The sequence below is a fragment of the Myodes glareolus genome, chromosome 26 (assembly GCF_982192425.1).
Source record: "Myodes glareolus chromosome 26, mMyoGla1.1, whole genome shotgun sequence".
NCBI lineage: Eukaryota > Metazoa > Chordata > Mammalia > Rodentia > Cricetidae > Myodes > Myodes glareolus.
Window position 1 is genome coordinate 37,541,043 of NC_142051.1, and position 24,010 is coordinate 37,565,052.

At 40.4% G+C, this 24,010-nt stretch overlaps 1 long non-coding RNA gene across 4 annotated transcripts in view; it reads left to right on the forward strand.

The window, feature by feature from the left end:
- The first annotated feature begins 604 nt into the window (after positions 1-604).
- The window catches only part of LOC125389990 (uncharacterized), a 60,725-nt gene continuing 37,319 nt past the window's right edge, over positions 605-24,010 (forward strand). The window contains exons 1-2 of one of the 4 annotated variants that reach the window (XR_015736751.1): positions 605-1,109; positions 2,064-2,206. This is a non-coding gene — a long non-coding RNA (uncharacterized LOC125389990). The remainder of the gene's footprint in view (positions 1,110-2,063; positions 2,207-24,010) is intronic. The other 3 variants (XR_015736752.1, XR_015736750.1, XR_015736753.1) reach the window with 3 other exon arrangements.

Genomic DNA, 24,010 nt, shown 5'->3' on the forward strand with positions numbered 1-24,010 from the left:
CTGAGTTGAAAGAAAAAGGAACAAAACAAAACAAAACAAAAAAAACCCAAAGCAAAGCTGTTCCTCACACCTTGATTGTTTCCCTGTATCACTTAGCATTCCATCTGCGAAGGCAGAGGTGTCCCTGGTTTGGGAAGTATAAATCCCGCGGGAAGTCAGCTGGGGAACATTTTACGCATCGCTCATTCTGTTACGAGCCTGCTGCTCTTCCATCTTCCGACAAGGTAAGAGATTTATCGTGAACTGGCTACAAGAAGTAGAGGGTGTTGTGTGCTGGTAGAACCTGCTTTTCAACGTGCCTGTTGCTCGCGAGTTATAATGGAGAATGGGCAGCTTGTTTGCCAGGCAAAGCATAAATGTAGCTGTTAAACTGCTGGTTTATGTGACAGCCAGCTCACCTCTCCCTGGTGGTACTGGTATGTTCTGCCCTGGGGCCTGGGTTCTGGAGTGGTGTCTTCTCATGGGAAGCGGCACGGGGAAATTTTTATAATGAATTTGAGCAGGGTTGATGATCCAGGAAGACTATTCAGGCTGAAAAAGCACAAAATGACCAAATTACTACTTTAATCTGGCAAGAAAGAGATATATCTAAATTATACTCATTTGTGCAATCAGAAATTGATTATAAAATGTCCAAATACAAAAGCTTGCCAGTTCATAATAATTAATGTGATGATCTTATCATTTCGTTTTGTTCACTTGTTTTTGTTTTGTTTTCAAGACAGGGCTCTTTGCATTGCCCTGGCTGTCCTATTACTTGCTCTGTAGACCAGGCTGTCCTCAATCTCAGAGAGTCCCCTGTCTCTGCCTCCCGAGTGCTGGGATTAAAAGTGTGCATAGACAGCTGGCAGTTGGCAGCTGGCATTGGTTTTTCTTTTTAAATTGGCCAGTCAAAGCAGTCTTATTTTCTTCCTTAGACTACTCTTTTAAATTGTCTGAAACACTAAAGACTGTGTATTATCACTGCTCAAACTCGGGCCAACTAGACAGTATCCTGACTCTGGCTGTGCCTGACATCCCTGCTCTGTGCAAGACAACCGATGTGAAGAGCCCAGAATTATACATAAAATAACTGGAAGTGAAACTCTTTGGATTTCCCGTTCAATGTGGTAAGATTTTTATCAAGTGCTCTGAAACTGCATTTGCTTTCAATGCTGTCCCAGCAAGCCCCCTCTTCCCTGTCTGCACTGCGACTCTTTGGAGATGGCTAAAACTAGTCTATTTAATGATTATGTTTATATATAAATCAAATGGTTTTTATCTTCTCCATCGTCTTTAGATTATGACTCAGAATATCATGCAGGTAAATAAGTAAAGTGTAAATGGTAGACATTATAGCTCTTTGGGGATAGGGCATGCTATTTTCTGTTCCTTGCTCAGGTTTAATGAGTGGTGCCTAAATTCTTTGTGGTGAACAAAGACAATTGCATTTTTTTTCAAGTGCTCTGTGGTTAAATGGGAAATAAAGATTTGAGGGTTTTTTTTGCGATGAGTGATAACCACATGCACACTGTTGTAATAATGGAGTGTCTTTATGAGAAGAAAATGACAGTCACCAACGGTGAGATGATGCAAGAATCAGCCATGGATACAGTCCTAGATCCCGTGCACACAATCCAGAAAGCCCCAGCATCTACCTCTCTTCACCTGGCATATGTATTGTATGGAAAAAAGCATTTTTTTCATGTTTATCAAAAACAATCTCATAAGATATTTAATATTTGTCAATCTCATAAGATATTGAGTATTTCTGTCTATCTATCTATCTATCTATCTATCTATCTATCTATCTATCTATCTATTTATCCAAGCAGTACGATGCAGCCATTTCTCTTCTAGATTAAAGTTAAGCATGTCTTGTAAGTTTTTCAAGGTGACTATTTCCTAAACAATTTGGGGGAAGTGGCAACTCACTGAGACACGCTCATCTTTAGTGTGCAAGCTATCCGAGAAGCGCAAATGGCAGAACACAATGTCCCTGACTTAGAAACTTTTCCTTTGTTTGTTCTTCATCCTCCTCGGGGCTCTTTCTGGACTCCCCTCTCTTCCGTTTCTCTTTGAAGCTTCTATTGTGTTCCGCTTGGCAGCTAAAGGACAGAAGCCACAATAAGGCTGCCTGGCTACATTTTCACAGTGCCACCAACTGCGAGTTAAACTGACGAACCTTTCGAGAGCTCGGCCCATTTCATTCACAGCGGGATGGCAGGTAAAAGCATTTCTGTATTAAAATACACATTTTGTTTCTTCAGGTTTTTGATTTAATTTTTCTGGCTTGCCGGTCAGGGGAAGAAATGGAAGTAGGTTGGGGATCAAATGCCTGGGGTATTTAATCAAATGCCTGGCAACTCCTGATTACAGGATACGGAAATCTCACTTTTAAGGATTACTGTGGTGGGTTTTGTCAACTCAAATGGGTGCCCCCTTCTACATGGCATGGAACTGGTCTGCTTCCATCCAACCACCACCTAAACAGAACATAGTGGAAGAATTGCAAAGCGTTTTTATGATATCTCTTGGGTTATTAGAAACTAAATGTGTGGAGTAAAAATTTCCATCGCATATGCCTATCTGTACATAATGTGCATTATTGATTGATCGACGAGAATGAGGCAGTGAGGTTAAATTTGACTGTTCTTATCACTTGACTATGATTTCTTAAGTGGGAAGTATGCGCCCCCTTCCATACTGAGTGAGGCTCACTTAGTCAAGCGAGCATAACAAAGCAAATCATAGGCTGATCTTTGATCATGGGACTTCTCTAAGTTCAGGCAAACGGGATCTTGCGGAACAAGGCATTCACCCTGTGCAGGAGCAGACAGAGGGCATTCCCCTATGACTGGTGAAGTTTGGAGAAATAACATCAATTTCCATCCATGCCGATTGCATTTCTAAGAAAGGTTAGATCTTTATATCCGAGTCACCTGGGGCAGATGAGGCTAACACTGTCTCATTGCTGGTGGGAGGACTGAAGTTCTGAACTGTGTCAGATAGCTCCAGTGAGAACATTACTCACTAGGAAGGAAACGTTCCTACAACTAGTGATGTCAGTTTTTCAGAGCTGTTTCCCCTGGAGTTAGTACCTGCTCACACGCTACCCTTACCCCGGGGTTTGACTGGCGTTTTGCTTTGTGTTCTCTGGGCATTTCATAGATATTTTCTTTTTCGGATCAAGTCATATCTTAACAAAAGGGTGCAGTGGAAAAAAAATAACGGAGCCTTTCTCTAAGGTTTAATAAGGCAAATTATGAACTGAAGGCCCCTGGATGCCCACACTGTGACTGTGCCTAGAATCTTGTCAAGGGTATGTGGTCCCTTCTGCTTGGGTAGCTGGACAGGTCCTCTAGCCAATTTGTCAAGGCTGACAAAGACTTTCTATTTATAAATGTCCTGGAGGACCCACAAGGCGTACTGGACATTCATTTGTTTTCTAAAGTAAGGTTCAGAATCAATAAGTTAAAAGTTTTTCAGAGTTACCTCTCTGCTTGCCTGTGGCAACACCATCTTGGATATTGATCCACTCAGAAGGAAGGGAAGGCCAGCTCCATTGCACTCTAGAGCGCTAGGTGGGTTCATTTCCTGCTGTCAGGAGGAGGGCTTACATTTGCTCATTTGATGTGTGTTGGTTATCAAAATAATTTTGCAGGATAGTTATATGCGAGGACAGAGTTTGGAGTGGTAGAACACAAAGACAATCTCCCAAAAGTTATTATTAGTATTTTATTATTATTCTAATTGGTTAAGTAAAAAATTCTAGAAAAATGTCTTTGTTTTGGGATCGAACCATTGAGTAAAATGCAGACCATAGCGTATCTGTCACAAGGAGTAGAGGGAAGACGGCCCTTCAACTGCTGTGATCCCTAAGGGCCCGCCAGGCTGATAAACTCTTAATGAACTTGAAGCTAAAAAGATGAATCATTGCTGTCTAAAGTGACATAAAGATAACAATCCACCTCGATCTGGTTCCTCTCTAATTGTTAATCCCAGTGGTCCATGATGCGGGGCAAATACGGGCACCTATGCTTCCATTGAATCATGTACATCTTTCAGGAAGCTGTGAAAACCTCGGGGGAGGGAGAACTCAGTGACCAGGTGTGTGACCCCAAAGTGGGCCATTTTAAATCTGAAGTTTGGGTTTTATTTTAGACACATACACTTGGCCTTCTATTCTCATTTTATCACATGTACGTCATTGCCTACACAAGTATTTCAATGTGCTTCTCTTCAAGTAAAGCTGGGGTTTGAAATAGGCTTGCCATATCTTCCCCTCTGGACTATGATAGACCTTCGTTGGGTGTCTGCTGTGTTCTACCAGGCAGTTTAATGCCCAGCATCCTAGCACACACCTCAGACACTTTCTTCAGGTTTGAAATATGCAGCCCAGAGGAACACGGGGTTGGGACACATGAATGGGCAACAGGTGGGAGACCAGTAAACAACCATTGCAGCCCTGAACCTGTTTTTCTACCCTGAGGTTTTAGGTGATCAGCGTCAGAAAGTAGAAATGAGTTCTTTGTGAATGTGCAAAATTTTATTGAACCCACTGGGCGGTGGTGGCACACGCCTTTAATCCCAGCACTCGGGAGGCAGAGGCAGGTGAATCTCTGCGAGTTTGAGGCCAGCCTGTCTACAAGAACTAGTTCCAGGACAGGCTCCAAAGCAACACAGAGAAACGCCATCTTGAAAAACCAAAGGAAGAAAATGATTGAACTCAAAGCAGTTCTTTTGGGCTTTAGGAGACTTCAGTTTTGCTGTCAGTATCTTTGAGATATGGAACTTTCTTGGCTCCTCATCACCGTCTTTGACAAACGTTCCACACTTAAAGGTTCCGTTTCCTTTCCACTTGTTTTCCCTCTGAAGAGGAACTGCTACATTTTATTCCTTGGTTCAAATTTTGTGTGCATGGACTATGTTAAACCAGAAGAATAGACACTTGAAATCGGGGGTTCTGGCTTCCCTGGTATGGGACTAGAATGCTGGCGCATGTGTGTGTCTCTATGTGCATATATGTGTGAATGTGTGTCTGTCTGTGTGAGTGTGTATATGTATTTGTATGTGAATATGTCTCTCTCTGTCTCTGTCTCTGTCTCTGTCTCTCTCTCTCTCTGTGTGTGTGTGTGTTTGTGTGTGTGTGTGTGTGTGAGAGAGAGAGAGAGAGAGAGAGAGACCCAAAGAGAACATTGTTCATGTTAGTACACACATGTACTGGTTAAACTAGAATTGGCTTGAATAGTTTGAACCCCTGCTCTCCTCATTAGCCCTAAAAAGAGTTTTTCAACCTTCTTCCTCACCCGAGGATATTGACCCTTGCCCTCATAGTGTGGCAATAGAAATTAAATAGCACAGTGGACCTAAGAACAATGTTTAGTGTATAGTAAAAGATCAGAAGCATCAGTAATCATCTTTCATGGAGCTAGCATTTATTGCGTGTCTGCACACACACACACACACACACACACACACACACAACCCATATACACGTTCTCGGCATAACACATTATTATTCAAAGCATGCTGGCTAATCTTCAGAGGGAATCGTGAAAAGGCACTGCTTGCCGTCAGCATTGGCATCTTCCAGTGAGCAGGTGCGTCCTCTTCTTGCTCAGTCACAATGCCCCGATGCCCTGCCTCCCTGTCCCTCTTTGCTGGCAGACCCTTTGTGCTGCAGGTCGCCCGCACAAAGGTGAGAGCGATTGAAAGCATTCGCTGGACTGCCCGTAGAAAGGTCTCTGAACTCTTATCAGGGATCAAGTCCTGAGCCAAGGAGACTGGGGCACAGGCAGCAGCTGGAAAATTATCCGGACTGTGCAATCTCTGCCTGCCCTCTGGAGTGCTCTGCCCGGAGTCGGGATGGTTAACTGGGCCATGGGGTGAGGTTAGTTCAGATGCTGAAGGTGCCTGCTGGGGCTCTCTTTGGGGTTTGTCCAACATCCTCAAAGGCAGCCTCTTTCTAAGCCTGGGGACATTTAGGAATGTCTGTCAGCTTTTCCATATTTTTAAGCCCCACTTTTTCTTTCATGACTGTGGACTTTGAATCTTGCTATGCCTTAGACACAAGCTAGAGCCTTTGGAACAGTTTTCCCAATATTATTCTTCTCGTTTGGATAGGTAGGTTTTTTTTTTTCTGCCTATATCCTATCTGTAGCCTCCTTCTTACTTGCCCATTGTGTTTCCCTCACAAAGGTTTGTTTTCGAGGCTGGAAGTGTTGCATCCATCAGATGGCATTTCGGATATTTTCTTCTGAAATATTACCCTTTGTCTTTTATGCAACTTGCAGACAGGTTTAAAATGTGAAGCGTTCCTGTTCAAGCTCTGCCCACACTAGAAGCTCACATTTCAACAGTCTTGTAATTTCTCTTGTATGTTGTGCAGTAAATAAAGAATTCCAGGCTAGCCACAGTACAGGATGCCACAGAAAAACCCTTCCGGGCAATGGGAAGAATTTAAAAAGAGATAATCCTATCTATTTTACTAATTGCCTGTTTATCCATGGGCCTGCCCCTGGTTTATAAGAACCAATTAGATCACTGCCTTTGGTAAACACCACAATGGTGCAGACCTCATCTGTAGTCTTTTAAAAGATACTGCACAGTGCACAGTTTTTGATCCCAGCACTCAGGAGGCAGAGGCAGGTGGGTCTCTGTGAGTTCGAGACCAGCCTGGTCTACAGATTGAATTCCAGTCTAGTCAGGACTACACAGTAAGACTTTGTCTCAAAAAAAAAATTATGTCTTTTCCTATATCAATTACTCTCTCAAGCAGTTTTGTTCTAAGAAAGCACTTGGAGAAGATGCAGTATATTTGGTAGTTTGTAAAATTCTAAGAAACTTTATCTCCTCACATGGCCCAGACCAGCTCTTGTGTGGTCTCCTGTAGCATGGCTGCCAATGGCTACCCTTTAATTCCTTTACTTAGCACACAGAGGTAGACAGGACAGATGCCCCGTTGTGAACAGATGGGTGCATCAGAGTCCAGAGCATTGTTCATTGCCTGCCCAGTTTCAGTGCCCAGGATTGCATTAAAGCCCACAAACCATGTTGCTCTCAGAATGTCCTGCACAAATGAGAAGAGATGGATATTAATGTCTACTGAATACTTTCTATATATGAGACACTTATAATAATAATAATAATAATAATAATAATAATAATAATCATTGTTATATAGCAATAACAACAAGAACAGTAGTCATAATAACCGCTAATTTGGAGATTTTGCCAGGCACTAAATCGGCCTCAGTTTATACAAGTTGTCTGAATTCAGAATCTAAGCTACTGTGGCGTCTGTATTATTGTCTGTTGTACAGTTGAGGAAACAGATGCCAGGACCAGGGCACATTAAGTATGTGTCCAGGACTCTGAAATATAGATACCCTTTTGTGTATTCGTCAGCTGAGGTCACCGAGCATTTCAGGCACCTGTCCACCTGGATCACTGTAAAACTGGAAGAGATTACTCTGAAGCCTTACTTGCCTCTCTGCGTCCTGGAGTTCTTAGGAAGAGCCTTTCACTGTTTCTATTTTTTTTTCCTTTTGTCTCTAATTCACCAAAGATGAATTACTAGAAAAAATGGCAAAGAATTAAAGAATTGACTAAGAACTTTTGCACACTATATATGTAATGCTTTTAATGAAAAAATCATACAATATATTTTGATCCTGTTTTTCTCTCCCCCAATTCCTCCCACATCCTTCCCACCTCCTTATCTTTACCAATTATATATCTGATAAAGGGTTACTATCTAAAATAAATAAGAGCTAAAAAAAACCCAGAACATCAAGAAAACAAATAATCCAATTTAAAAAAATGACTTATACACTTAGGCAGAGAGTTCTCAAACGATGAAACACAAATGGATGAGAAGCACTTCAAGAAATGCTCAACATCCTTAGTCATCAGAGAAGCGCAAATCCAAATGACTCTGAGATTTTATCTGACACAGGTCAGAATGGTGACGATCAGTACAAGTGGTACACATGGTGAGGAGGATGTAGGGAAAGGGAGCAGTCCTCCATTGCTGGTAAGAGTGGTACCCATGCTGGTGAGGATGTAGGGAAAGGGGAGGAATCCTCCATTGCTGGTAAGAGTGGTGCACATGGTGAGGATGTAGGGAAAGGGGAGGAATCCTCCATTTCTGGTAGGAGTGGTACAACCACTCTGGATATCAGTTCCTCAGGAAGCTGAGATCTACCTCAAGATACACCTATACCATTCTTTAGATGGGCATATGCCCAATGGACTTACTTTTAATATTTACAGCAGAGGCCTTGGGTTATACCCAGGTGGGAAATAGCTAAAGATAAATTAGACATCACTGTCAATGCTCTTTTTGTATTTTTTTTTGTATAACCAAAATTAAATAGAATGTCTTAATAACATACCCGTAAGAATTAAACTCATTTTGTGTGGTATGTGTCTAATATGAAAACCCACTGCCTCATCCTTCAAGTCACCAAGGAATGAAGCCCCCCTAATTGAGTTCCCTTGAGATAATAGGGATACCACTGTTCTGAAGGTACATGGCCTTCCTCTCTGAGGACAAGCTCAGTGTTGTGTTGATTAATTAACATTCTTTCCCACTGCATTTAGAGAGGTTCAGGAAATTCAAGGAAGCAAATAACAAAGGCAGGATAGCAAACATTGTAGGTGCTTTCTACAGCAATGGGAGGCATTCTCTCCTTCTGTGGCTTGCTAGACAAAACAAGATACCTTGGCCTCTGTTCCCTTTGTACCATTCCCGGAAACAAATCTTGAAGTCAATGTGAAAATAAATAGATAGAAAACCTATCTCTCCCAGGGAATTGTGGGAAGCAGGTACCAGGGCAGGTGCCAATGTTCATTCCATCTACAGAATTATGTGCAGAAAATTGATGAGAAGAAAAGAGAGGGTAAACAAGTCAGTCTCACATTTATGTTTATCTAGAGGCAACACGCCCTGCCCTAGATTTCAAGATAAAGCTTAGCGTCTTTTGACCTTGCTCACCCTTCTGAATGCAACACTGACTTCTGCATCCTGGTGTTAGTGAGAACCTTTCTTTTTCCTGTTTCTTTTGTTTGTTTTGTGAAGACAGGTTCCTGCTATGTTGACCAAGCCTTGAACTTGTGGCAGTTTTTCTGTCTCTGCCTCTGCTTCCTGTCTCCTGTCTCCTAAGTGCTGGGATTATCTATATGTGCCATCATCTCAAATCTGTTGTGAGTCTAAGTTGATCTTCAAGGAAGGGGCAGCTAGCTGATCAGAGATTCCATTTAGATTCCTCATTATGCTTCATGTGTTACAGCCATGTCAGTAGAGAGCTTCCTCTACAGTCAGAAAAAATAAAATTGATGGCCAAAGATATATAGAGATGTTAGTTAGCCTTCATGATGGAGCCTTTGCTGATCATTACATTGGCCATTTTAGTTCCTTGAAATTGATATGCATTCTCATTCTTAAGAATTGCTCTATTGTGAGATCTAATCTGTGATTACAATTGAGTTCACACAATAATATACTGATCATCTGTTTATGGGGCACCTAGTCTATATTAAGTACTGTGATTGAGGGAAGGTGTTAAGGTCTCTGAGACACAATTGTGAACACTTGATTTCACCACCACAAATGAATGCTTGGTGAGGATACCAAGATAGATTTAGAACATCAGAGCTCTCGCTGTAATAAAGAGATCTACTGTCCCTATGAGTGTAAAAGTGACAAACTTGTGTGGTTAAAGCCAGGAAATGCTTCATCAAAAAATTGACATTTAACCAAAAAATATATATATGTAAAAATTAATAAGTGATAGATGACTGCCCATGGATTCGTCATTCACATCCTGTTTTCCTGGGGCTGTCTCTTGGCACAGGGGCTGAGCTGTCATGTTATTTTCCGACATCTCTAAATCATGTTCCATTAGACACCTAAGTAGTTAGTGTGGCTAAAAGTCAACTGTAGGTTTGGCATCAGAGGTCCATAGAAGAAAACACATGTAAGCAAACATTTAACGTAAAAACCATAAACTAATGTAGATTTCCTTCATTCTCCTTTCTTTTCAAAAAAATATTTGAGGGGGGTCTAGAGAAATTGTGGTTCACTGGTCGACTACCAGGTTACCATGTGCAACGGATCTTGGGTTCCATTCCTGGCATTTTTTTCCCCAGAGGAAGAGAGAAAAAGAAGGCAATAAATAAGAATGTCAAGAAATGACTAAGTTCTCACTGCTAACTGCAAGTCAGACAGGGTCCAGAAAGAGATGTTTAACACATGCCCACACGAGCCAGCAAGGCCAGTTGTAAATTTGTTGGCAAGCGAGGCATCCATGGATCCACACAGAATTGATGAATCAGTCATAAACACCAACAGTGTAGGAGATGCCAGCTAATATGTGAAGGCAGCAAAACTCGGTATGTGCCAAGAGCAAGGCTGGGTCGATATCAGAGGTCAGGAGCTCGGTTCTGACACGTATCCCACCCCCATCCAGAAGGCCACATGCTTTATATGAAGAGAGTTACATATGAGCAGGTGCTGATAAACTGTCCGTGGTAAATGTCAGCTGCTCTTTATCCACTAAGAGAGGTTGTCATTGTTAAAGTGGCATTGCTTTTAAAACAAAGCCTTGGTACTGTCTTGGGCCCAAGGTTTTAAAGATTTTAAGTTAGTGCTAGGAATTCAGCTACTTATGTAAACTTGTTCAGTTATTTATCTGTTTAGTTCAGATACCAACGTGATACGGGCCAATTGGAAATACATACATACATGCATGCATACATACATACATACACACGCATTCATACACACACAGAGTGACACAGAGAGGTACAAAAATATGAATTATAACAAACCAGTAGACTATGCTCTCGGGTAAAGTTGGTCATATACTCCCAATCATTTGAACTGAGTGTCAATGTCATATTAATGAACCATACTCTTTTGTACACAAAAAGAACATGGATCTAGAATCCCGAGTCGTGTGGGTGGCAGATTTCGTGCACCTTTTCATTAGGCAGCTGAGACATTTTTCTCGTGAAAATCTGCTTACTTTCTCATTTTTTTCCTCCTCATCTATAAAATTTAATGCAGCCCTTAGAGTCAAATTTGCTGACTTTAGAACTGAACGTGCCACTTCTTAAAAAAAAATTCAGGTGCCTCCTTCACGCACTGCGTCGGACTCCAGATCAGAGCCCAGCACACTTCCTGGGTGTGCGACTTCCCCCTCACTCATCCCGCCTGTCTGCTCTGTCCCGTGCTCCCACGTCAGATGGAAACTCCTGAAACTCATTTTTCCTTGGTGCTCCATATGTGGCAGTTATTTCTAACCACAAACGCACAACCACAACGCTTGCAGTTATTTTTCATGGCGTACTAGGATGTTTAAGCTGCGCAGGAAATGCAGAACTTGTTCATTATTACAGCTCAATCTATATTGAATTTTAAGCTAACTGGGAAGTTGTTGTAAGGACCTGATTATGAATGCACAGACATCCATTTTCTTGATGAAGCTTCATCAAAACTAGAGACCAGTGTTCTTGAAATGTGCCTCTCATGCCAGCCTCCACAGCAGGGCATTAATGCATTAACCTAAAAGTGTTATCAGCAGATAACCTTTCCTTTGTCATTTCCACTTCTCAGACTTTTTACTGGGTAGAGGAGTTGGTGCTTACATGGTGCCGGTCATGCATCCCTTGACCCATAAGTCTAAGAGAATGGATAGGAACAAGAGGAAGTGTGCCACACCACAGTTGCAATTTTGGCACTCCTGATGGTTTTAAGGGATCGATAGGAGAGCATGCCAACACAGGATGGAGCCAAAAAGACAGTAGTTATGACATAGAACCAAGCGAAAGTGGATCTTTTGCTGAGAGGGGCCCCAGGGTCAAGGTTCACTAAGTTATAAGTAGTGGAAAGATGAACTGAAGTCGCATTAAGCTTTGGGGAGAAGTGAAGTTTCTAGTTATCTCAGAAAGAGTGAATCATGGATCGGGAAGATGACACGATGGAGAAACTGAGTCAGCCACGGCAGGCTGCATACCGTTTCTACAGTCTGGTGCTGAGATGAAAGCGGGAGAGGGAGTGATTCCTACAAGGCCTGACAGGACCCAAGGAAGCCTTCTGTGAAAACGAGGCTGCTCTAGGGAGAGGCGCTTACAAAGAAATAGAAGCAGAAGAGACACACATTGCCTACACGGATACTTAGAGCTCAAAGAGGGTCCTTAGAAGAAAATGAAAACATCTCCCTCTTCCAAGACGGGAGAAGAGAAGCTAAATTTACCAGTGGGTAAATTGAATCGAAATCTACCTCTAGGGTTCATTGGTCCTCAGGTAGTAGGAAGCAAGATGGCCGTAGGAACGCTGAGGAGAGCTGTGCAGATGTGTGTGTAGCATCTGCTTTGAAGATCAGGGCAGAGGATGGAGCTGAGGAGAGACAAATGGGGGTGTATAGTGTCACCCGAGGACCCAAGGCTGGACCTCTGTCCTGGCAGCCTTGAACTAGGACTTCACTCTTCTTGGCATCATTGGATAGCTCGGCATCAAGAGTCGAGAAGAGCTTTGTTTAGTTTACCCAGAGTAGGGTGCTCATCCAGAAGGTTGGCAGAAGGACAATGGGGCAAAACATAAACACATCAGAAGCAAGGCACAGGGCCTGGGAGGCAAAGACTCAATACTCACAGCTTGCCCTACTTTTCCCTGCTGAAGACTCAGAGGTGTAGGCAGAAAGACTTAATGTATTCCAAGGCAGCTTTAAAAGACAGCAAATATTTAGACAGGAATCAACTTTTCTTTTTTTTCCTAGATTCTTCATTGTGTAAGGCAAGGCAAAGCAAGAATCTCTGCCTTAATTTTCCTGAGATTTTATAGTGAAATGAATTCGCAGAAAGTTCATCTTTTGAATAGGGCTTTAACTCGGGGAATCATTAATCTTTTATAGTAGGCGCTATCTCTGTAATTGCGTGCATTTCCCAGTGTATGTGCTGATATGGGATAATAGGGACTGACCTCTGGGGAGAGATCATTACAGATTTCTTTATGAAGACTCCACTGTGGGCACACGGATGATCCTTGGGCTTCTGTTCTCTTGCCATCTGAAGTCGAACCTTTAATTTGCTGCCGTCGAGATTTGGCTGGTCTGCTTTCGTGTATAAAAAGACTTTCCATTAATACATTCTGTGGGATGTGCTACAGCGTGGGAGACGCTGAACTGGCTGGTCCCATTCTGCCCTCAACCACTTAAATCCAAGCCCACCACTTTGCCTCGCAGAGTCTCAGTGAGATATGCACAAAAATACCTATGTTTTCCTCCAGATTCCAACTGAAAGCCTGCCATGTAGGAAAAATGATCTGATAATTGTCTCCCCATAGGTGAACAATCCCGGGGGCATTTCTACCTTCTTCATCTCTCCTTCCCAGCCTTCTACCTGACTCCTTCTTCTTTCTCCTTTCCTTTCCCTTCTATTCCTTCCTTTCTCATGTTGAATGAGGTCATACTATTCTGGAGGTAAATGCTCCTAAGACTAGGTGTTACTTCCTTGTCCGCCACTCCCATGCCCCCCATAGGTGACCTTACTAGCACAGAAGCTGCTCCTCTGTGTTCCTGGCACGGAAATGATTCATTCACTTGTTCGGACAGTCAACTAGTCTTCACTGAGAGCCTGCTATGGTATAGATATCTTCCTAAGTTCCGCAGCCATCTGCAAACTTAAATGGGTCTCTGATGCTCTTTTTATCTCAAGTGACTGAGGCTTTGCGTTTCCATTTGACTTACCAATTAGACTACAGTGACCTGAAGAGGGGGAATCATAATTCCTTTAGTCAAATCCATACCATCTAGCATAGTGGCAGACACAGAGCGGGTAGTCAATAAAGCTTTGTGGATACGTTAATCAGGAGTTAATGCGTTATTTCTATACGTTCATACTCATCTCTACTCCACAACTTAAAATAGAGGACACATATTTAAGGGTGAATTCATATAATTCTCCTTGGTATTGAATACAGAGAAATTTATTTAATTGGCAGTATCTTTACCCCATGACTTCGTAAGTGAAAGCAACACCGGACTTCTGGTAGAAATTTCTAGCTAATCTTCTACCAGAAGCATTTGCTGAGAGTGCCAGTAATTGAGGAAGGTGTTATGAAATTCTGCTCATACAAATGAGAGGCAGATGGAGCGCACAGAGAAAATCAGATCTCCAGTTCTCCTTGTTGCCTTCTAATAAGTGATTTCTGTGAGTCACTTATTTTGTTTTGGAATTGAGCAAGTCATTAAATGAAGCGAGCACCCACAGCTTTGTCACAGATAAAGAGGAGCTATCACTCACGGTTATCGAATAAGAAAAAGTCCCACGGTCGCTGAAAATGCTCGGTACATCGTATATTCATCATGATAATTTCCAAAGACCCGATTATTCCATTTGTCTCAGTACACAATTGCCCCGTCTGAGAGGGACATTTTCACCAAAATATCAGCTGCTCAAACTCCTTGGCTAGACTCTCCTTGATCTTTTTCCACCCCATGAGCGACTTCCTGCAGAGGAACAGGTGAAATCAATATTAATCAGGGATGTTCTCTCTTTGCGACACCCACCAGCACCACAGTTGAACAAAAGAGGCAGCTAAGCTGCCGCAGTGAAATGAAAAATAAGTTTAATATTTTATTTCCTCACGGGTCCATTGGCATCATTTCCACCAGGCAAGTATATAGGTGTTTTTTTTTAAATTAATACAGCATTTTCTATTTCTCTATTTGAATCTTGGGGAACCTCTTCATGAGGACAGATATAAATTATTCCGAAAGCCATTCCCCCTGCTCTTTCCTACAGCACCTTAGAAGTCTCTAAGAAAGGTTGTATGGCCTAGTGAAAAGAATGTAGGATTTGGGTCCGAACACACCTGACCTTGCATGTTTCCCATGATATTATCCTGTCTTACCATGTCTCATGGTCTTCTGTAGGAATGGCTTCTATTGAGAAGATCAAGTAAAATAACTAATGACAACAGGATTAAAATCAGAGTTAATTAACCAGGTGACAGTGGTGCTTACTTTGGAGTTGAAAACTTTACGGGTGCAGTTTCCAGCCTGTGAGTCATGGCCCCTTTTGGGGGTCGACCAGCCTTTTACAGGGGTCACCTATCAGATACCCCGCACATCAAATATTTACATTATGATTCATACCAGTAAGAAAATCACAGTGACGAAAGTGGCAATGAAGATAGTGTTATGGTTGGGGGTCACCACAACATGAGGAGCTGTGGTAAAGGGTCACAGCATCAGGAAGGTGGAGACCACAGCTCTAGAGTCTGACTAACGGAAAGAAACTGAATCCATGATGGATGGCGGGCTCAACCAGTGTAGTGGGATTTCAGCTGTATTTTAATAAATAAAGATTGCCGGAAGATCTGAGAGTAAAAGAGTCCCACTGGTCAGCCTCACAGACCAGATTATGGAAGCACACATTTGATCTCAGTATCCATAATGACACACACCTTTGATCTCCGTATCCATAATGCCACACACCTTTAATCCCAGTATTATAATGCCACACACCTTTAATCCCAGTAGCCGTCCTAGTTGCCCTAGAAACTGGGCAGTGCCTGCCGTTAATGATGGTGGTGCACACCTTACATCCCAGCCCTAGAGAGGATTATAAAGTGGGAGGAAATGGCTCTCAGGCACATAGTCTCCTGAGATTCCAGGAGGTAGGATCGCCATTTCAGACTGAGGTCGAAGTAAGAGCCAGTGGCTGGCTGTTTTGTTTCTCGGATCTTCAGGTTGAGCCCCAATTTCTCTCCCTGAGTTTTTAATTATCATGCTTCAAACTAGGACATTCCTTCATTCTCAGCCTCTTACCACTTATATATTTTAAAGTAATGCTAGCTATTGGAACACTTCATCTAAACCAGCAAGGCAATACTCAGCACATCCCAAAACCCTTATTTGAATTCTTAAGGACCTGTGTACAGAATATAAGAAACCTGGTTTGTCTGTAAATAGTGGGTAAGGGAGCTTGATAGGTGTGTTCGGCCAAGAATCAGGAGCAATCATACTTGACTTTGGATGATCCGATTTAAAGAACAAGTAACAGACCCAGTTTCTGAAATTATAATATATGTGAAGTTATTAATAATGGTAGAATTTTTTTTAGCCTAAGACCAAGACTCTTCTAATTACAAGAGTTAGTCTGTAAAGAAGATGTCTAAGATGTCGAAGGAAAGATGTCACCAACTTCATTTTTGTTGATGTAATCGAGTAGAAGCCAGAACATGGTCGAGGGTATGTCTGAGTAGAAAATGGGCCTCATGTACCTGAGAGTCTCCAAGTTTCTAAGACCATTTTTGTTCTATATTGTGTAGCTTCTCAAAACTCAGAGAACACATAATTAATTAATTATGAGTCATTGATGAATTAATTAATTTTGTGTATATGGATGTTTTTGTCTATGCATGCATGCATGCATGAACATCCTTGTTGAAGCAAAGAACAATTCCAAGTGTCTTCTACAATTTTTAATGTTTTTGAGACAGATTCTCTTGCTAGCCTGGAACGCACCAAGCAAGCTAGATCGCCTGCCAGTGAGCTCCAGGAATTTGCCTATTTCTGATCACCATGTTCTTGGGATTGGAGGCAAGTATCCCTGCTTTGAGCTTTTTACATAGACTCTGCTTTTCAAACTCAAGTCTTCATTCTTGTATAAAAAGCATTTTAGTGACTGTGTCATCTTTACAGCCCCCAGAGGCAACCAATTTTCACATAAAAATATGCTGATAGGTGATGACATTTCAGGCTTTGCAATTTTAAAATTGTTTATCTATCCAGTAGAATTCATCGAAATAGAAAATGTAGCCTTTTATTTAGCAGCATTGTACAAAAAATAATGCTATGCGATACATGAATTTCACTTTTTTTTTTCAATTTTAAATGGTGACCCTCTAAGAATTGACTGTCTGAATCCATTGTTTTTGGAAGGGTCAGGATTAGAAATGACAGCTTATTCTAATTCCCCAGTATTAATTTTTATGCCACATCCATGTATTTTATCAGCAAGCCTTTCAGTGAATTTTCTGGATTTCGATTAGTTTGTCCTAAACTCTTGGCAAGCTAAATTTCTCTAATAGTCTTCAATTCATTGCATTAAATGCCTGTTCAGCCTTAGATGATATATTGATTTTTTTTTCTCAGCCAAGTGACAAATACCATTTTCATGACCATAATAGAGATTGATTATACTTTATAGAGCACACGCAGTGAGTGAGCTGATCTCAGTGGGACCAACAGGGGCCTTACAGAAATAAAATAAAATATGAATTAATAATGACATTAATGAATTCTTCTGTTGGTGATGAGGTACAAATCACATCTCAAGGCAAAATGATAAAAGGTTTTGCAGCAGAGTACAAGCAAGGCAGAAGGAGACAAATATCAATATTTTAAAAAGTGCTGCTCTGTCCAAACTTTTAAGCAAGTTTGTAGTTGTGGCCTCCAAGGCTTGAGCTATGACATGAACTCCCACCCAGCCTCCTTGGGCATACTTGAGTTGGAACAGAAGGAAATTATGCTCAGTGGAAAGTTGATTTGAAATGTTACAAACCTATGGGGAGCAGTCAGTTTCTCTGACGTTGTGTATGCAACTTCTCTTTAAAATTCTGCTGGTTTCATTTTCACTCCGACTTTTTAATAGTAAGGATAGAGCTAGACCAAGCATTAAGATGTTTTAATTATTCTGCCTTGCTGCTCGGTGCTCTTTAACTTAATATCTAAGAGGCATTGTTTATATCATAAAATTCATACCTTGTCATTGGCTTGAATTCTGTAGCTCACTGGGGGAAATGAAGAGACTGGAAGAAAGCATGGCAGAGGTAGAAACATTGCCAGGAGGTATCTCAGCGTTATTATCGCTACAAAAATAAAAAATAAAAATCAGTCTATGACAGTTTAGGGCTGTACCTAATTATCTATCTTCTACCTTATCAACTAGCATTATATCCAATATAGGATACATCGTATAGTATAAGCCTCCAAATAGCTGCTAAATGAACAAACAGACTTTCCTGATGGTGAACTAAACAGACGGTCTAGTAAAACAACTGCAAAGTTACATACAACAGACAGACAAAAGACAGTACACACTCATGTCAGCCTTCACTTAGAGAAATACAGGAGACCGTGAGCAAGTACTGAAGGACTCAGGCAGTGACCGTCTCAAATTCCAGGAAAAAGAATCTGTGTTACTGTAAAATGATATTCAAGGTAAACCACTGACTTGAAAGAGCAACTTAGATTGAAATAAGTCATCTAACTTCAAGGCAAACAGTAATGTGTTCCTGCACACGTTTCTGACTATGCCTTAGTTTTCAGAAAATTCTCCATTAACCAAGTACAGGATAACCAATGTGTCTTGGATTACTCCTATGTGCTATGGAATACTGCACGGTATAGTTCGAATATTTATCAATATATGATATAGAGTGATAAAGCCCAGGAGTGGGATAAGTGGGAAAAAAAGGGCCTCAGTGAAGCTGAAAAGTATTTAAATACCTACAGAAGGCCCAGGGAGAAGTATCAGGGGTATTTTCTTTAGATTCCAAGACTTTCTGAAAGTCAAGTCAATTTTACAGGGGAGATATGGATTTCCGTTTGTGATAGCTCAGAATCTAGAGTTGGCGATTTCTTTTTATCATCGGTCTAGAGACATCTTTGATATTTCCTTTTCATTTTCTTCAACTTTCTAATTTTGTAATTATGAGGGCATAATTTTGTGCGATAACTCAATAAAAGAATACTTGCTCAAGTAGGCCCACATTTTAAAATATGACTTTAAAAGTAACTTAAATAAAATAATAGTGTTGAGGCAGTGTGCTGATATGAATTCCTGAATCATAGGGTTTTTATCGTCAATTTTTCCATAGAAAAATTGACCTGATAAAGCTGTCCCTTGTCTCGCACAGTCATTGAGGGATATGTGTATATCAGCTGTGCTAGCATACTAAAAATATTTGAAAAACTGACTTAATTTATGTCATAACTATTTGAGAGTTAGCCTTTTCTTTATGTTCCTTAACATTGGAATTAACTCTGATTAAAATCCTCTGCTTGAAAATCCAAATAAGAAAACAATTGAGAATTTCATGGTAGAATTAAATTCTTTATGAAAGTATTTAAATTCTCAAAGGCATTTTTCTAACCTTAAAAGTTCATAAATTAGTTATGTTACTTTAGGCCTTGTTATGATGACTATAGACAAGGGTCTTTCTTGCTCAGTATTGAGTTATTGATTTCAGAAGTATCTCTGGGACATCCGTTCCATAATGAATTGCTAGTAAGTACTTCCTGTTTGAGCTTCACTATTCTGTGAGAGCCTGAACCCTCGTCCTGCTAAGTCAAGGAATGGGTGGAGGATGGTCTTAGTCATCTTAGTCAGAATTTAGTCAGCCACCATATGGAGGTGTTTGTTTCAAATTCTCTTTCTTGAGAATTGCAAACCGGAATTCTCTTCTATCAATGAAAAGATTGATAGGTTAATTAAGATAAAAGGTTCTTTGTAATGTAAAAATCAGTACGTGTATCCATTAACTTTTCTAAGTGACTTTTTAAAGACTGTAATTGCGTCAAAATATGAGGCTTAATTAAGCAAAAGGAGCAGGTGCCAGATTTCCCTCCTTTCTGATGTTATTATCTGAAGTTTTTAAAGATCTTTGACGAGTATTTTTTTTCAAATAGCTATACATATTTAAAGTACTTGAAAGTTAACATGTTTTTTGTTTTGTTTTGCTTTCTAATTTCCCTTTTTCAAAAAGGGCTTTTGCTCATGCTAAAAAAATTAAAATGAGATTGCAGCATATAAATCACAGTGAGAAGTCTTATTAATGTCCCATTCTCTGTGTCCACCATGAACTGAACATTTTCTGAAAACTAAGACTCGGATATCAATAGCCTTGAGAACACATCACTATGTACCTTAAAAATTAGATGATGTATTTCAATCTAATCTGTTCTTTCGCATCAATGGTTTCCATTGACTATTGCTTCACAGTAGCAGATTTTTTTTCGGAACTCGAGATTTTTACTGCATAGATTTTAACAGGATGCGTGTGCTAGTATCTCCTTACATTGCTTCTGTACTTATGTATACCTTCATTATGTGTCTATCATGTCTTGTCATGTGACTCCGCGGCTGTTCTTCAGAAGCAGATCACACTCACTGTTTCTGCTGTAGAGTTCATACAATGGGACTCTCAGATGTCTACTGAGATGACCGTCATGCTAAGCCCCCATCAGGGTTCCCCTCCAGACTCTTCCCTGGTAGTGAGTATTACTTCTCTTCTGAAACCATGGAACAGTGTTGTTGGCACGCTCCTGTGTTGTCTAATGGTTCCCCAACCTAACATGTATTTGTTTGAATGGTCAGAGTTAAGTTATACCCCTAAAAATGGCACTTGAGTTAAGATTATCAGAAGCAGAATAGAAGGTTTTCAGTTAAAATGAAAGTGAATGTCAAAGTCATTCTTAAAAGTGATCTGGAACATTCAAATATGGGATAAATTGATGAGGTTTTGGCTTATGCTTTTAAGAAAAATGAAAATATTGATGCATACTGTGGACAAAAAAAATTGTTGTTACTATATACCTGAATAAAAATAAGGAGGTTTAAACTTTTTTCACAGGGTCTCTATCATCTCTCCTTTATTTTTCATCTTCCAAAATGCTCTTGGGGTTTCCGGCTACATCCCAGAAATTAAAATAATATGTCCTGTAGATGTGTTCAAATCTCAAGGTCTGAAATGGATCTCCTAACTTGCAAGTTTGAGCAGAATGCCTGGCAGGTGATTCTCAAGTCTGAATTTTGAGAAAAACTGGGAAAGAAATTTAATTTCCTTGTAGAGTGTTGAAAACATCTTATACTGAATTCTGTGGTCATTTTTATTGGTCACTTTTTCCTACTTCATAGTCAAATAGGACCACTTACTCACTCACAGTCTAGTCATGAGTGAGACATGACTAGAGTCCATGTCTAGTCATGTCTAGTGACAGTTAGTCCAGTCCATGTCTGGTCCTTCCCCCTAGGAAATCTGACTCTCTTTTCTCTCTGTCTCTCATCACCAAGTTCAAAGGCTAACCTCTCTTCTTCCATGTGACCTCTGTATGTTTTCTGCAGTGGTTAACTGTCACAGATGTCTCTTGTTGCATATATGTGGCATTCAGGGTTTCTCTTTGTTGCCTGTGATTCATGTATGATTCTTCTCTTTGTCCCTCACATTGTCTTATACAGTCAACATTCTACAAACATGGTTGAACGAGGGAACATATAATAAGGTCAATAGCAGGCCAAAGCCTGCACTTCAACCCCACACCAGGGAGGTCATGTTGCTCTAACTGCTAACTGGATGTTCCTTATTTTGGTGAATATAATAAAAGCTAATGTTTGACATTGATTTGAATGTATTAACTGCATCTTTAAATCTCAGAATGTTCAGTGCTTAAGGAAGTTAATCCTCACCAAAGTTAGAGTTTATAGATATGATTTAAAATTTATCTTATAAAACAATACTGGCACACCCTTGTCATTCTGTCTCATTAAAGACCTAGCTTGCTTTACTTTAACTCAGTTTTCTTCAAAGAAGATTATTTTAATGTTCAGAATAATTCATCAGTAGTTACAAGCTAACATTGTATTAAGGACATTCCAATAAATAACACAGGAACAGACTCTTTTAAGTATTTTTAATCCCTGAACTTCATTCTTAGTGCCTAGAGCGAAGTTACATGATGTGGGTTGACATGAAAAGAATTTGGCAATGGATTTATAAAACATTTGAGAGGTTGTTCATGTGATTAAAAATAATTCTTTCTGAGACTGCAAAATTAAATTATATTGACCAGTGTTTGTAAGGCTGACTTAAGAAAGAAAGCACTGTTCATTTGAGGAAGACGAAGCCCGTAAGGGAGGCATCCCCCAACAAGATTTCCAGGCCCCAGGAACATTGCATCATCTTGCTCCTCCCTTATTTTTAAAGTTGAGCACTGGATAAGTCACCTTGGAGGAATGGAAGCAATTTATTAATTTGTCATTTGCTGGGAAAAGAAATTATCTGGAAAAAGAAAGCCAAGTATGCTGGCCCCACTCTCCTTTCGTTAATGCTAGGGTGTCTTTTGCCACGTTAGTGTCCTTGGGATGGAGCAGGTGCGAGCTTCCACAGTGTCTTTACAAGTGTTTCTGTGGGGCTCCCCTCCCTGGCTCTGCAGGACACAGCCCACCTGTTTAATCCCTATGTTTCACTCAACCTTTCTTATTATGCCGGAAGAGCTCTGAGGCTCAGCTGGATTTTGACTCTGGGAATGAATTGATGGGGCTCTTTGATCTTAGCTGTGTATTGTATTGCATCTGTTTCGTCTTCCTTCCTTCCAAACCCTGACTCTAGCCAGGAGTCCTCAAATAAGCCCATAATTATGCAAACAAACATTGTTATTTAAAACTCAGAAACAAAACATCATTTTTTAAAACCTCTTTGTGGCATGGTGAGCTTTCTAGAAAAAGAAGGAAAAAAACCACAACTTAACTCACTACTCTGGAAAAGACTATCAGATTTGAGAGTATTCAGGTATCAACTAATACATCTGTATCTGATGGAGTAGGGTCAAATGCAAAGAAAATGACAATTATCAGTCTTTGCAATTTTGTAAGTTGGTATAACAGCATAAAAACTTAATAATAGACCATATTGGGTGTGTGTGTGGAAGGAAGCAGAACCTACTTTGAAATTCTACCAAAACTTATCAAAAAATCATTTTTTTCCCCTTTGGTGAGAATGAGGAAATCTGGGTTCCAAAGAAAATCATTTGAATCAGAAAAAATTATATAGAAAAATCAGTTTCTGGACAGGATGCCATTTTTTAAAAAAAAGATCTTTAAAATGTAAAATGTAGTATGTATGTTCTGGTATGAAGGAGAAATAGAGACATATTGAGAAAAGAGTTATTTAGAATTAATTGGTCGTTTGTTTTTAGCCAGGCCCCTGGAAGCACACAGAGCGGTGGCTAATTGAACTCTAAGTTGACAAGTTTTGATGTGAATTACTTTGATATTGATCAAGCATTTGGGATTCTTGTTATTTTTACTTTTAATTCTCAAGGGTCTTCAATTTTCTTTAAGTATTCCGTGATCTTGTGATGATATTGTAATGCCAAAGCTGTCAGAATAATTCCAACCGAGCAAGGAATTGATGTCTCCTAAAAGCCAGAGGCCTCCGAGAGCTTTGCAAATGTTTCTTGGAGAGGAAGATGGAGGCATGGCCATCTACCTTGTCTGTTCTGTTTAGCACAGATTTTATCCAAACATATGTAAACTACCTCTACGAATAGCACTTAGTGGATTGTCAGAATAGACGCTTTTCTTAGATACACTGAAAGATTTAAAAAAAAATACTATGAAGAATTCGGTTCATCATCATAATTATAATATTGTTTATATATCATGCTCAGTTGTGATTACCCCCCCCACACACACACACCTGGAGCTGCTGTGAGCTATCCAACTCTGAAATCAGATTTTTCAAGGCTATTTTTAATTCTCCTATAGAGGCTTAGAATAACTCCACAGGAAAGAGATGGGAAAGGTGGACCAACCTTTGTGTAGGCACAACTTTTCAGAGCCCCATACCAAAGATAGCTTCACTCTTCTTTCTATACGATGTCTAGCTTGCCACCCACTGGAATACAGTTTTATTTACTTAGCCAGTTAGCGTTTCAACTCGAGAAAGAAGACCTAGAACCCAGTTGAGCATAGACGGGTTGTTTCGGTGTGTTTCACTTACTTTCCTTCACCTTTGCTTGCTTGCTTGCAAAACTTACACACCTACCTGATTTCTGCGCTTTTCTAATAGTGGATTGAAATGCCCATACTCTAGCCTGTGGACAGTCTTTGCTATCCGGACTTCTTTGAAGGTCTTATTTGGCCTTTCGCACATGAAATAGGTCAAGACAGATTAAAATCACTTGTTTTTGTGTTTGTGCCTTCTTGTGACTTCTATGTACCTAAAAGTGTGTCG